The sequence below is a fragment of the Corvus brachyrhynchos genome, unplaced genomic scaffold, assembly GCF_000691975.1.
Source record: "Corvus brachyrhynchos isolate BGI_N302 unplaced genomic scaffold, ASM69197v1 scaffold162, whole genome shotgun sequence".
NCBI classification, from domain to species: domain Eukaryota; kingdom Metazoa; phylum Chordata; class Aves; order Passeriformes; family Corvidae; genus Corvus; species Corvus brachyrhynchos.
In genome coordinates this window covers 1386684-1399465 of record NW_008236696.1, presented here as the reverse complement: position 1 = coordinate 1399465, position 12782 = coordinate 1386684, and the positions used below count along the sequence as shown (strand labels likewise).

At 39.4% G+C, this 12782-nt stretch overlaps 1 protein-coding gene across 1 annotated transcript in view; it reads right to left on the bottom strand.

The window, feature by feature from the left end:
• The window catches only part of NLGN1 (neuroligin 1), a 428516-nt gene extending 418273 nt beyond the window's left edge, over window positions 1-10243 (bottom strand). Inside the window, exon 1 of the mRNA XM_017726887.1 lies at window positions 10075-10243. The gene's annotated coding sequence lies outside the window, so the exon portion shown is untranslated. The remainder of the gene's footprint in view (window positions 1-10074) is intronic.
• Window positions 10244-12782: the final 2539 nt, after the last annotated feature.

Here is a 12782-nt window from a genome sequence, read left to right as displayed (position 1 = left end):
AGGAACTAATTTAATTTAGAATCATAGAATAATTTAGGTTGGAAAAGACCTCCAAGATGATCAAGTCCAACCTTTGACTGATCACCACTTTATCAACTAAGCTATGGCTCTAAGTGCCACACCCAGTCATTTCTTGAACATCTCCAGGAATGGTGACTCCACCTCCCTGGACAGCCTGTTCCAATGTTCAGCAATCCTTTCCATGAAGGAATCTTTCCTGATGCCCAGCCTGAATCTCTCCTGGCACAGCCTGAGGCTATGTCCTCTTGTCCGGTCACTAGATTTAGCTTATTTTTAGTCCACAGGAACTACCTGACATCCCATTCCCAGCTTCTAACATTTGTCTTTGAGAACTTCCGGAAGAGCAGAAATTCTGGTATGCCAGAGGAAGGGCATGCAGCAACCCAAACAACTCATGATTAGAGGTTAGACTTGGGGTACTCAATGTTTTCTTTAAAAACAGGCACCAAGCTTCAGCTGATGTAAATTTTTATTATTCAGAGTGCTAATATAGCATAACTATGCTATGAACAATGTGGAGTTAATGGAAATACCCAAGCATGCCCCAGAATGGGAAACAAAGGTGCAAGTAATCTCAGGCTTCAAAAGTTAAACCAAGTTATGGTAGCAGGAGAAACTAATACTGGCTAATCACACCTCACTGCTGGACTTGTTCTATCTCCTTACTGTGTATATTGGCTTCTTCAAGAGCCAGGCATAGACAGTGTGATCAAATACAGCCATTTCAGTGCCCTGTCAGTGCTAATGCTCCACAGAAACACTCCAGCAAGCCAGGAAGTTAGAGGTTAATTCACCTGAACACATGAATTGAATTGTCTCACCTGGGGAGAACTGGAAAATGAGCGAGTGAGGGATATAACTGTATTTCTTATCATACAATTCTGTCATTTTACCTTTGGTTATTTAAGTTACTGAGAAGATTCAAAACAAGTATGGAAAAATACTGCACCGATCCACATTGTGCGACTGCAAGTGTCAGATACCTTGTCTGAATTAACATCCTCCAGCCCAAAAGCACCACTTAAACCTCAGTGTAATATTTCCTGTAATCTTCATACCACACTCGTATCCTTGTCAAAGTATGTAGCTATGCATGAACCCAGCAACATAAAAAATTGGAGTAATGTAGGACTATATTAAATTATGCGTAATAGAAGAGCGAGTGGCAGATGGTATTGTAGAGTATGCTGAGATACTGGTATTTATACAATAAGCATTAAAATAAATGTGTCTGGATAAAGGAGGTTTTTTGCAGGTATGACGCACCTGACGCTGAAATAAATGTTTATTTTCAGGTTACATGCATCATGCACAAGTTATTTTAGACAGATTTGCATCTGTCACATGGCAGGATTAATGTGACACAAATGCAGACAGTAGTAAAGGGAGCTCACAGTAGCAGGTATTGGAGACAGACAACTATTAGGAGACAAAGGCTTCATAAAACAACAGCACAGAACAAAAAGAAAAACCTAGCAACATAAGGAAAAACAGGAGGGACAATAGGAGGTGGCAAAATGCTTCAAAACGCTTGAAAAATGAGATCAGGAAGTTAAAAGGGACCTGTCCTGGAAAAAAATTACTGCAAGATATAACAGCAGCTGCTATGGAATGTGGCAGCCACTTAGGAGAGATGGAAAAACCCTCCTGCCCTTCACTCTACTCATCCCAATGAATGGCAAGACTCAAAGGCAGGAAATGCTGTCATAAATCACACCAGTGACCCCGCTCCAGTCCTCTCCCTCTGGGCTTGCACTGATACCCTGATACAGAAGTGGTCAAATGAGGTGTGGGTCCCTTCCCCTGTTCTCATTAAAACAATATATAACAAAAATCCACTGCAAACAGCAGGTATAGCATTGCCTTAAACTACCCTGGCAATATTTCCCCACAGCTGTAAACAAATTTTTAGCCTTCAAATCTGTTGCCCTAAATAGATGCCCATGTTCCTCAGCTTATAAAAGCATACAAAGATGGGCTTACAAAGAACCTCCCATATTTTGTCTCAAAAAAAGAGCTCTAGGAGGAGATGGGTCACATTATATTCTGCCAGGTCTTACTTGGAAAAAATTCAAATAATCCCATGGGAACCAAAGCAAGAGTTTGAGTGACAGGTGGTAAGAACTTGGTGGGGATAACAGTGATATTTTGCTCATAAGGAATATTAATGATGGAGGAAGAATGCAAATAGCCCAGCTTCTGAATGGGAAGGGAGCATTCCGTTCTGCAGTGCTCCAGACACACCAACGACCCTGCATGTTTGAGCAGTTGTCCAGCCTTTCATCACTTTGTGATAACATCACTGCTTAGTTTACCAGGCGTGTAGCTCAGACACTTTGGGGTACTGGGGGAGGTGAAGTGTCCATGCACAAATTAAGCATGTTTTTTTCCTTTACAAAACATCAGAAATAAAATGAATTTAAAGTCTCGTTCCACTGGTGCATTTAGAAGCTCCTCAAATAGTCTATTCCAATTGCACAGCAATTCTATAAAACAAAATGAATAGCACAAATCCAGCAAATATATCTCCTGCCAAGATGAGCTCTCCTGTTTTAAAATCTTTTATAGCATCTAATGTATTTATTTGCATCAGGAGGGCATTATGCCAGTTAACATCTGTGTTCTCTAGAGTTGGTAATTCGGCCTCCCATAACTAGTCATCAATTCTGCATGAAAATACACAACTGTCTTTCCACTATAGGTTCTATCTGCTGCCCAAATTTTCCATGCACATTTAGAGAAATAGTTAGTGAAATACTTCTGCATAAAGAGATACAGACAGGAAAGGACAATTCAAACACCTTCAGACTCCCCACTCCCACCTACTGATGTCATTTATGGACCTTTGTATTCAGAGCTGATATTTCATTATGAAAAAATTAAAGACCAAATCTTCTCCTAGTATAAATTGACATGGCGTCTTTGAAAGGTACAGGATATTTCCCAGATGTCCATCAGCTAAAGGTTCGGTCCTGAAACCCTAGGGCAGTTCACAGCACACAAAATCAGCAAATACATGTATATTTTAATGTGGTTTAAATTACCTTAACTAACAACAAAATCAATGCAGGTGTCTCCTCCTGAAAGGCAGACATAATTTCACCAAAAGTAAGGAAATTTTCCTGGTTTATAACAGAAAAACTAGGTGCCAGAATTGTAATCATACTCAATCTCTCTTCAAATTTAGGTGCCTGAATACCTTTCTGTATCTAGCATTAAATGAGCAGGAAAGAAACCCAGCCTTTGCCAGTGAGAAATGATAAAGGAGAATCAAAGTCATAAGAGACAAAGAAAGGAACTGAGATTTGGCCAAGATCGTGAGCAACCGGGTGGATCCAAGGTAAGCCATGTGCCAAGCAAAATTATGTAGGTCATTATAATGCAATGAAAGAACCAATTTTGTTTCCAGCATCACCACAAACTTTCCTTCCTCGGATGACCTTCCTGCCAGCCTGGCCAACCCCAGGGTGCATCTGCACCACTCTGCTCACTGGTAACGTCCTTAAAGGTTGTGAGCTAAAACTCTGCCTAGAACACCTAAACTTCCAACTCTCAGCCCTAAAATTCAATTATTGGGATGATTGGCTTGTCAATGTCTGTCCCCTCTGTACCTGATTTTAGGAGAAAAACTTCTAGCACTGTACTTTCTGTAAAGAATTACGTTGCAATTGGAAACCCAAGGACTCTATTCTTTGCACACAACCATCAGAGAAAATGCCTGCCCAACAGCATGGTCTGGTGACTATCCTACTAATTAGTGAACCAACCACTGCCTAAATGACAGGTGGTTTGTAAAGGCCACTTACAGATGGCCTGGGGAGTATTAGCAGAAGGACAACAGGCCACTTTTCACTGCCTCACTCAGTGTTTGCAGTGCACATTTTATTGTCTGACTGTTTCCCCAAGACCCTTTATGACTTCATGCTTGGGATCTGTGCTTTGGTTTCTGCATAGCTTCAATTGTACAAGAAAATAGCTGTGTAGCACTCCAGCAATCAGAACAAGGGATTTCAGCTGAAGTGCCATGTGCTCTGAATATCCACAGAAGACATATCCTAGAATGATGAGGTCAACGACATACCCAGCATCTCCTAGAGAAAACACATACCAGTTTTTACTGCTTCTTGAGAGGTTTGTGAGCCAAATTATAGTTCCTATATTATTGTCAAAACAGTACTTAGGTTCCCAGTTTATTAGTTAGAGGCAGGCATTTTATTCATCTGTTGCAGTTACTGTTTTTTCTTTTTTTCCTTCAGGTTTGTCTTCAGCTCAGTGTTTTCTCTTGAAATTGCTCATATTTTGAACAAGAAAGCAGATTTATTTTCTGTGATACGTGTTCAGTTGGTGATATCAGAAAATAAGTAGAAGAATGTTATATGGTTTCAGGTTACATGTGGGAGCCAATTTTCTAGGATTAATGGCTCAATTAAATGGAAGTATAACTTCAATATTCTTTTTTAAAATGTGTATCAAATCACACCATCTTCCTCATTCCTGGAAAATGTTTTAGTTATTTTACGGACCAGTGAAGTTCTGAAAGTCAGGTCTTTTTTTGTCTCAATCACAACAGACTAAACTTTCAAGCTTGTGTACATAAAGATTTCTTGCAGGACAATTTATAGCAGTGCAATGTCAGTCAATACCACAGTTAAAGAAACAACTGGGCTTCCACACTAGCTACGACTGTAAATTACTCTTTACCTCACTGCTCAGACTATTAACTCAATTAATCCTTTTGTCCAGAAATCACCACCTTTACAGAGTCTTTACAGATAACTCTCCAACACAGAAGGTTAGAGTGGAGCCATTCAGCCAAGACACCTTTTGCCTTCCCATTCTCAATATAAATACTGAAAGTGGTTCAAATTTGGCTTCATGCATTTAAAACAGGAAATTATGTACTTCTACATTAGCAAAAAAAAGGCTTATGTTGAGGCTTTTTTGTTCTCACTGCACAGTGCAAGAATCAAAGGCTAATGAGCAAAATTTCTCTGTGAGTAGGTGAGAAATCCTTTGAGTTTTTTCCCCCACTCTTTTCTAAAACTGAACTATGACAGTCAGACTTTTTTTAAATGAAAAGCATTGTAGTGCTGCAGTGTATTCCAGCATGAATACAGCACCAGCCAGAATGAAGGAACCACTAATCTTATGTGATTTTACACAATTCTCCCACACACTTGAGTCATGGTCAAGCTGTTTAGCCTCCATATATTGTGATTAATGTAAGTAGCAAGTGAAATTGCTCTTCTCTGACAGGATATTTTGACTCCACCTTTATATTTTGCAGTTAGCCCAGACCTGAATGCAATGAGAAATGTGATCAGAATCATCTGAGTAGTTCTGATACTTCTGTATAAAAAAGTGCTCTAATATTATTTGGCAGGGACTGCTGCCTCCTAATCATCAGACTCACATCTTCACAACACAGACAGCAACAATAGGCACTGTCATTTCCCCTAGAATTGGAGCACAAAAGCCTTCAATATGTTTGATTTTTCTGTCTCAGAACTCTTGATTTTCCAGGTTATCCCTAAACACAAAACATAGGATTTTTATTGTTCATTTTATAATGAAACATATCAGCATTGTAGCTTATTGTTTGAATGGTAATTAGGTATTTTTGATCTTCTTTTGAATGCTACTTTTTTATTTAAACCCTTTTTGTTGTTGAACAAACTGAAGTATATTCCTGGCCACCACACTACAAACAATTCAATTTGTCAGATGCTGCACCTGTCACTGTTTTGTGTCTCCTCATAAGAACATTGAATTGCATTGCTGCAAATGTCCCTGTTGATCTGCCTCTACCACCTATGTCTGCTTTACAGTTTATGCTGGCATCCATCAATTCTGTGTTCACCACAGACGATACAGAAACACCTGGCATTGCAAATTCTGGCCACAGACTGAGCAATACAGACTTAAGGCATTTATTTCTCAAACTTCCCACTCCAGCATCTGGAAAAAAGTAGTAACTGCAATGCAAGTTCTTGAATTATACTGCTCTATGAGGAAATCAAGGACTTTTTTTGTGCATCTGTATGCATGAAGATCACATATTCTACCAAGAGCAACAGAGCAGGATAGAAGTTCATTGTGCTTTAGTGAAAAGGTCATTAGACATTTGAAATAGTAATTACCTGTATCTATTCACTATCCCCTATGACATCCCTAATAAGAGAGCTCTCTTTTATCATGCCTTTTAGACAGTACATTTCACAGACATTGTAACAAAGAATGCAGGAATATTTTTTATTGCTTTTAACTTTTGAAATAAATTATTACATAATACTTTGGGGGGGGTATCATCTTTCTTTTATGAACTTGGAATGAGAAGGTGAAATGCCTAGCAGCAAAAATATTGACAAATATTGTTAGACCTCTCTAAAAAAAAGTATTAATTAAACCACAGCGCTCTGGAGGGTTAAAATACCTATTGCTAAATTCTGTATTTGAGAGATAGGAGGAGGCAGCAAGGGGCCACCAGAGTTATCCAAGGCAGAGATATTGCATGATGCTCAGGCTATGATCAGTTGTTTCATAAAAACAAGATCAGACTATGACCAGCAGCAGCTCCAGCCTAGCTGCACTTATCTTTTTTTTCCTTGTCCCCAAGAAGACACTTAATATAAAATTTAATCATCCAAAATTGTCAAACCCAGGGCTCCCTTATAAAAGGTCCCCTCACTGAAGGGATACAGAATGTTGGTTTTTTGGGTTTTTTTTTTTAAATTAAAGTCTTTGTACTTCACATTCCAAATGCTTTTGGATTTTTTCTCTCTTTTTTTTTTTTTTTTTGTACCTTAAATATAAGTTAAAAATAATTTTAATGGTGATTGCCATGGCAATGAGTAAGCTAAGCTCTCAATATTTGAACTTCCAGCTGACACTCGAGCATTCAGTGTCTTGCTTTGACTGATTTATCACACCCAGTTTAACAGAACAAACCCCACACAACTCTGAGGTTCCTCATGGCTCTACACAGGGCAGCACATGGAGCGATTTGGATCCAGCTGGGAGAGGAACAGGGACACATGAGGTGTAAGTAATTCCTTGAAAGCAGGAGTGCTATGCTTTAAGACATGGGAATGCAGCTGTGATGGCTGCTGCTTTCAGCCAGGGGACCGAGGGCTGGGTATGGAGGAGCTGCTCTGCATTTTCCATGGGCACCTCTACCCAACTCCTCCTGCTTTGCCTTTTTCTTCTGAATAAAGCGTGTTTCACCTGCATTTTTGCAGAGGCCACAAATCCAGTCCTAAGTGAAGAGGTACAAGTCTCTGGAAATAAACTTGGATGTACTGAATGTGCCTCCATGACTTTGGTGAGATATCAAGAAAATGAACTGAATGATATCAAAAGAAAACTGTTATTGATAAGGCATTAGGAGGAATTTTATATCTCTGCCTTGGTTTTATTAAAGAAATATTATATTTCTCTTCAAATCACTCTGGAATTCGGTATATGCTTGATTACAGGGGCCATAAAAGATGGGTGATCAAGAAAACTTCCAATGTTTTTTCCTGCTTGACTTGCTATATAAAGGGCAAGAAGCCTGATTTTTATAGACCCTAAAATATAAAAAGGACTCAAAATCCAATACACAGCTTTTTGTTGTTGTTTGCTTCAATAAATCTACATTTTATCTTCTCTGCAGTGCACAAGTTTATCTTCCAAACAGCATCCATTTTGAAGATACACTCATCAGCACTGCAGGATAATTTTTTTGAGAAGTGCTGCAGGATTTCTGACTCCTATGGAGCAGGAATATCAGAATAATATCAAGATTAGAGCTTAAAACATAAGTACAGGAGAGTATATCTGCCCTCACTTTTTGTGACAGACAGTGCTTTGGTGCACAGATGCACTGTTAGAATGCACAGCCTCACTCCAATCTGTAAGAAAAGCAGCAATATCATGCAGGTGTGTGTTCATAAGGCCAGGTGCAGGCAGACAAGCCTGATTCTGACACCACACATAGCCAGTCACCCATAACTTGCAATTTTTCACTACTGCTGCATCTATATTGCTTCCCTCAAATCAAAACCCCAGTTCATCATACTGCACGTTACCACCAGGACCCATTACCACAGCTTGAGCCTTTATTAAGGTATCAGTATTCTTCCCAGCACTCTTTGCTCCACAATCCCCAATTAAATTACTGCTTTAATTGTCTGCAGTCACTGACAGATAGGTAAGTTCATGTGCTAGCCCACAGCAGCAACTGAAGGTACTTGCCTTAGTGCAGAATTACAGTACAGATTTAAGTGTTCTTTCTTTATGCATAAGGAATGGTCATAAATCATTGCTTCAGTACAATCTGCTTCAAATGTTGTGTTTTGGGGACTTTTTTTTTCCCCCTTTTTCCAGGCTGTGATTCACACTTGCACTTGCCACTGGCCTGATTTAAAAGTTACTTTCTGCTTTCCCATTTAAAAGGTCCTTTCTGCTTTCCAATCTTTATCAATATTTTGGGAGTGCTAATATTCACAATGAGCATTTCTCTTAAAATAGAGAGACTTTTTAAAGTAGTTGTTCATATTTTGTGTGCCTGGGAAGCCTTCTTATATTTTAGTGAACATCCAAGAATGAGGAAAAGAGATTAGCACACTGGAGTTAAGTTAGAAAGCCAAGTTCTTTTAGTTTTCTGGTAAATAATACAATTGTTTTACCTGGACTAAGCCTCACCCTGTTCCATGCAGAACAAGAGAAACCAAAAATGATCAGGAGCAATGGCATCCACCTGCACATGGCTAAAAGTGGCAGTGCCTCCTGTCACACAATATTCCTTTTATTCTGTTTTGATTGTTTTATGCAAGATCAGAGATTTAAACTGTGCTGAAGTGCTTTATAGTTCCAGCTAAGTTAAGAAGTGACATTTTAATGGTGCGTTTGAGGAATTTATATAGACGAGTCATCTGACCCTAACGTGATAGCTCCAGTGTAGCCCGGAGTAATTCAGCCCAGACCCCATGGGGTCAGACGAAATCGTAACTCTCTTTTGGTCTCTGAGCCATTAAAATTCAGCTAGACTGCGAAGTTGACAGCTGTTTACTGTAAGGTTACCTCCTGCCTGCCAAATAACGGGGCTGCTCCTGGCACCTTTCCACCCTGTGAGTTGAGAAAAGGCTTCCTTGTCATCAGAACGGAGCTGAAAACGTTGCGTTCCTCCAGCTGGGAATGCAGGTTCCTTGGAACAGGCTTCAGCAAGACTGAACTGGTCCATTCCCTTACTTCACTTCTTCTCAAAGTAAATGTTATCACAACATTTGAGGGGAATATAACCTCCAAACTGGAATTCTGCCTAGTAATACTAGCAGACCCACAGAAAGATTAGGAGTAATGGCACCTGCTCTTCCAGAGCCTCCTAGCTTTCTCAGGATACCCATGTTGCTGTGAGAGAGAAGACCAGGCTTGCTCCCTTAGCTATAAGTGAAAAAAACACTTTTTCCTTTGTTACATGGAAAAAAAAAAGAAGCCATAATTTTGTATCATCAGCTGCCAAGAAGATGCATATTAATGATAAAAAAAGACAAATGTCATGTCGAGGTCAAGAAACAGCACAGAAAAGTCAGCATAATCTTCTCATTAGAGCCCCAATCCCCATTTCTCATCATTTTGTAATTCTGTGTTTTACTGTTTCTAAAGACACTCTCAAGACTGTAGGAAACATTTTGCATTATAACAGTATTAGCTAAAAATAGGGTAGGGAATACAACAACAACTCTCCTTTTTTTTTGCTTTCCAGCTCTCCTGTGTGCTCTCCGCATAAGCTCATGAGTTTCACTCCCTGCCACAAAGCTTGGGTGTCTCACCAAAGAGGACAGACCCTCCTCATTTTCCTTTGTAGTCAAAACCACATGCTCAAAGGTACAATTCAGAACCACTCACAACATGTGCAAACAAACGAAATCTTCCATTTTTCAGCCACTCTACCTGGGGAAGGTTGCATAAAAGGGAATAAAACTACAAATTCTTCCTCTTGCTATTTTTTAAAAGAAAATAGAGAGATAACTAGTAATTTTTACCCCAAAAAAATGCAGTGTAGCTACCTACCTGCAACAGCAGTGCTGGGCTTCCGATCCGCACAAGGGGAGCTGCCAGTCTACCACCCCAGCTGGCTCAGGTGCCCAGCCTAAAAGGTGGAGCCCCCTAAACACCTGTCTTTTTACCATTTGCTGTTAATTAGCTCTAAATTTCTTGCACCTGCCTTGTTTGGGTCTTAGGCTCTGTAAAAGCGACCCCAAGTCCCAAACTCAGTGTGGGAGTTGACTGTGGTGAGCAGCAACTGCTGTGTGGGTGTTTCAGGAGCTGGCTGGGAGGCAACTTACTGATACTTGTAGGTTTTAAGTCACTTGATACTTCTGAAAATCTTATCTAAGTGTTTTGAACACCACCAAATGTCAGCAAAACCAGGATGCAGTGGAGATACTCCTTGTGAACACAAAAAGTGTTTTCACCCTAAAATTTTTCAGTCATATGGAGGCACTGAGCCCAGGTCTAACACCCAAGGCTGAGGGTAGCAGCTATCTGCTGCATGTCATCCCATCCCATCCCTCTCCATATTATCCAGTCTGGGCTGGTACTCTCTTCATCATCCATCAATGGTCAGCTGTTGTGTTCCCCAAAAAAGCAATCTGCACCTTTGCTGGCTGTTAGGTTCACCTGTAATTCCCATTTATTTCACTCGTCTCACTCGTTATTATTTACCAAGCCCTCCTTGGTTACTGTGTTGTTAGTTCCTCTGTTTTCCACGACTAAGATGGATGTTGAGTTCTTAGCAAACAGGACTGTTCAACAGATGGCTGTTCACTTCATGCTCTATTGGACTGATTGTTTGGTCTTTTTATAATTAGATTTTTTCTGGTGCTTTGTATTATTTTAATGAATCCTTATTAATGGATGGGGCTAAACAAAAAAGGCTCTCCTCAAGTGTAATGATTTTGAACAGTTAAGAGCAGGACTTCTTATAAAACAACATTCTGGCCTAAAAACCATCTTCAGATTCTACTTGTGCATGTGCAGGAAATTGTTTTGGATGCCATTATTTTTAAAAACTCAAGTGATTTTCTTCATACCAAGATTATTTTCTTCCTCTAATGAGTATTATAAAACCTGTCAGGTCTGAGGCTTCTATCTTTAGTCATTTGTTGGAATTATGCAAGTCCAGAATTTAAAATAGAACATATGGAGCCTCCTGACTCGGTTCAAAAATGGCAGAACTAATTCCATAGAAAGATTTCTCAGAAAAAAGCTGACTTTGAAGCCAAGTGGATCATGGAAAATTTTAGCAAAAAGTATATTTTGAGAAGGTATGAGTTGCTTAAAATGCTGTGTTGCATCTTAATCTTAACTTTAGCATTTGCTATCAGGAATGCTGTAATAACATTATAATTATCTATAATATCTGAGAAATTTTTGTTCGTCCTACTTAAAGGTAATGCAGTGTGAGTCACTAAAAATTATAAAACTGAATTGCCATTTTAATTTCAGGATATCATTGCCTCTGCTTTGCACGACCCAGATACACCTAGCTAGGAAGAAAAATTTTTTTATATATATATTTATACACATGTACACATTTACACAGAGCATTGGAAAAACAGACTCAATAAAATTGAACATCCCTGATCTTTTGGGCAGCATAGTGCTGGACACTGAGAAAAAGTTACTCTGTGAGGCTTCTCCTCCCATCTGTTATTTCTCTCTCTGCTTCTTGGCAATTTTTCCCAGTGACAAGGCGGCGGTGAAGGTCTGAATCCAGCGATCTGAGTGGGTGATATCTATCAATCTTTTGCCACACGTATGCAGCATTGCTAGGCAACAGGTAGCAGCATGACACCCACATCCTGCAATTTCCTTTTGGTGACTGAGACTTTTACTATATTAATTATACTGAACTTTATTTCATGCATTTCAGGCATTAACTTATATTTTTAAAAACTCTTTGGGCTAAGATTACTTTCTGCTTTGTGTTGAATGAACAAATATTGGCAACTGATAAAATCATCATTCTAACAATTGCTAGATATGAATGTGGTACATGAAGTCTTCTAAAATTGCAGATAAGTGTGATATCAGATTATTTTGTGTAGAAGATAACTATGCCACAAGGAAAAATTTTTTCTAGGTCTTCAAAACATAAAAGACATAAAAAGTGACAGGATTATTAGGGAGGAAGTTCCTTTATTCTCTACTTGCCTTCTCTACTCTGTGTTTTTTGCTGGCTCCTCTTTTTCAGTGGTTAGGATGCTACAGAGGGACTAAGCTGCAGATTTACTTTCATGCCCCATCACAGACTTTTTGTCTGACCACAGGCACATGAGGCTGTGTTTTACCACAGAGAGAAGGCAAGTGAGCTGCACTCACTTTACTCCTCTTGAATTAGCCCAGCTTAGGAAAAATTGCCAGCCCTTCAGCATTATTGCACCCTTGCAGGCAATGTATTTTTCTATGGATCTGGGATTTCTCAAGGATGTCTTCCACAGTTATTTAAGCTGCAATAAACTGGGTCATTCTACACATTTAATTTTGAAATAATTTGCCTGTCCATTCTGAATACACAAAGGAAATCCCTGAAATGTGCTCAAATGGAGCCAGTCTATTTGTTGTAAAGCGCTTGTGTTAGCCACTGATGAGTAATAGTAAGTTCAGCTTTAGTTCACACCCTCTGAGAAACCAGGCAAATCAAATCAAAAGTAGCATCATACTCATATTCAAAGTTTTGCCAGCAGATAAACATTGTTCAGGGCAACCCCTGAGTT